Source organism: Limulus polyphemus, unplaced genomic scaffold, assembly GCF_000517525.1.
Source record: "Limulus polyphemus unplaced genomic scaffold, Limulus_polyphemus-2.1.2 Scaffold5398, whole genome shotgun sequence".
Lineage (NCBI taxonomy): Eukaryota > Metazoa > Arthropoda > Merostomata > Xiphosura > Limulidae > Limulus > Limulus polyphemus.
In genome coordinates, this window is record NW_013671008.1 from 14,252 (window position 1) to 16,854 (window position 2,603).

The following is a 2,603-nucleotide window of genomic DNA, read 5'->3' on the forward strand; positions in this document are numbered from 1 at the left end:
CACCATTCTTCCACATCTTGTCTCATACCTATCCAGTAAAATGTTTGTCGTAGGTAACTCAATGTCTTCTTAACTCCGAGATGTCCTCCTGTTAAACTATCATGGGACTGACGCAGTACAACTTCCCGTAACTTTCTCGGTATAACTGTTTGCCAGGTCGTCACATTCCCATCTGCAGTTTCCCATCACCGGACATGAATACTATCTTCAAGCTTCAACTGGTCCCATTATGCCCAATAGTTCCTTATCACAGGGCTTAAGCTAGACACCTTCTCCCAAGCCGGCCTCAAAACACTTGCTTGTAGAAAATCAATTATTGGCTTCAAATCTTGGGCTTTCTCCTGTTCTGCTTTAATATATATACTTGGTTCCACTTCACCATCATCAGCTCCTTCTGTCACTTTGACTTTAGCTTGATGGCACCTGGTTAGTCCAACCTCTCTTTTAACACTTACCAGAATTTTGCCTTTGTTGTTCCCAAAGGTCATTTTATCACAGTTAACTACACAGTTCCTCGGTAGTAAGTAATACAATCTCAATATGCATGGGTCTTCAATGTCAGCCAAGTATACTTTTCTGTCCTTTATGTCCATGAGGTAAAAAGTTACCTACACTGGTCCCCACAACCTTTTATAGTGTCCTGTCACACCACAGAGCTTCTGTATGGCTTCTGGTACTCCTTTGTGATATAGCACCTTGATACTCACAAGGGTTTGCTGAGATGCAGAATCTATGACAAAGTTGCACTTTTAGACATCTATGCATACATAATATCCTTATACAAGTTATCATAAAAATTTTAAATTAAACTGATGTCATTGTTGTTTGGATGTTTATAAATGTTTGCTTTATAATTTATAGAGGTCACTGTATATCGCAAGGAAGTCGGATATTTCAGTGTTTTGTCGGTTAAGTAATTATTGTTGTGAAATTAAAATTGTGAAAGCCGAAGATCCTGTTGAGGTATAAAAGTAAAGCATTTTAAATAATAATATAATAATGCTTTAATTGTATTAAATATTAAGTAATGTGTTGTAATGTTGAGCGGGTTCTTTTTTGGATTATTTGGTAAAATTAATTCAAAGTATACTATACTATAGTCCACAACACAAGTTTATGGAAGCATTAAGTCGGATTAACTTTCTTGAATTGTTTTACTATTAGTTTACACAATCAACAGCTACTCGGTAATTAGTATACTGAATTATACTTCATTCAGTCACTGAACTAATGTTTATTCTTATTTATATTTAATATTACATATAATTTAAGGATAACAATGAACTCGTTGGATAATTTAGACTGTTCCATTCACTAAACTAACATAAAAATAAAACGCCCAAAGCCAGTCTTTATCATTCAGATATTTATCAAGCCTTCCTTTAAACTTCCTTAAATTAACTGCATCCACCACATCTAAAAGCAACTACCCTATAATGTTATAGTAAAGCTGTCTTAACTAAGATGACTCCTACCCTGCCAAAATTCATATTTATGTCCCCTAGTCATGTCATTTTTACTATTAAGTATGAAAAAGATGATGCATATCAACACTACCAGTTTCCTTAAACACAGTCAGATCCTCTATAACTCTTCTTTTTTCATGAGAAAACAATTTCAGAGGTCATAAACTGGCCTCTTATGACAACCTTTCATCCCAGGTATCAGTGTACTCATAGTAGCCATAATGAGCTCATGCTTTGACATTAGTAGAAGTTGTTTCATCATAAACTTTCTGGGTTTTTTAGCACTTGTGATCAATGTATTTGATGTTAACATCATGTGCATTCCAAGTTCTAGCAAACATCCAAATGAAAACAATAGAAATATAGTTTACAACAATGCTAATAGTAATACTGTACAGTGTAGTGTAGTAGTGTTACAGAACAATGGTAATTTTTATCAGGTGGTAACTATAATAATTCTAAATGTTATTATTTTTAGTAATTATTATAACACCTTTAAAAATATAGAATATTCACCATTTATAGCTGTTATGAGATAATGCTTTCATTAATATAATGACATTGTGAAAGGAACTATCCTCATGGGCTTTTAACTAACCAAAAAATTGGGGGTGGGGGTCCAAGTACCCAATAATGTATGTTACTAATATTGATACACCAATAAAAATAAAACGTCCATTTGTTAGGTCGAATACGGCTAGACACACTTAAAAGTTGCACATGTTCTGACAAAGCAAGTAATGGGTTTACAATGAGAGGTCTATAGTGTAGCTCAAAATGTCGTTCTATATATGTATCTATATCTGTGTTTAATATACAAAACAATGTATGCAGTACATGTAACATAGTCTTTATAGTGAAAACAGTATATGTGGGGTAAGTGAACAACTGTCTTCACCAATGAACAGCAAAGTAATTCCAGAAATGATGACATTAACCTGACTAACTTCACTATTTCTGACTGAACCAACAGCACCATGAAGTCAAAGACCATGAGAAGCTGCTGTGCTCTGGTGCTTGCTCGTGTTTCAGAAATGATACAACTTGATTGACTTCATTCATTCTGACCCAACATCAGGTCACTAAGATTCTGCTGTGCCACGATTTTATGAAGCTTTCTCTTGACAAGCTTTAGAG

At 34.4% G+C, this 2,603-nt stretch overlaps 1 protein-coding gene across 2 annotated transcripts in view; it reads left to right on the forward strand.

Moving 5' to 3' along the window:
- Nucleotides 1-857: 857 nt before the first annotated feature.
- LOC106472518 (charged multivesicular body protein 1a-like) overlaps nt 858-2,603 on the forward strand; it is a 39,047-nt gene continuing 37,301 nt past the window's right edge. The window contains exon 1 of one of the 2 annotated variants that reach the window (XM_022401089.1): nt 858-963. The gene's annotated coding sequence lies outside the window, so the exon portion shown is untranslated. Of the gene's footprint in view, nt 972-2,603 lie in introns of both variants that reach the window. The other variant, XM_022401090.1, reaches the window with a different exon arrangement.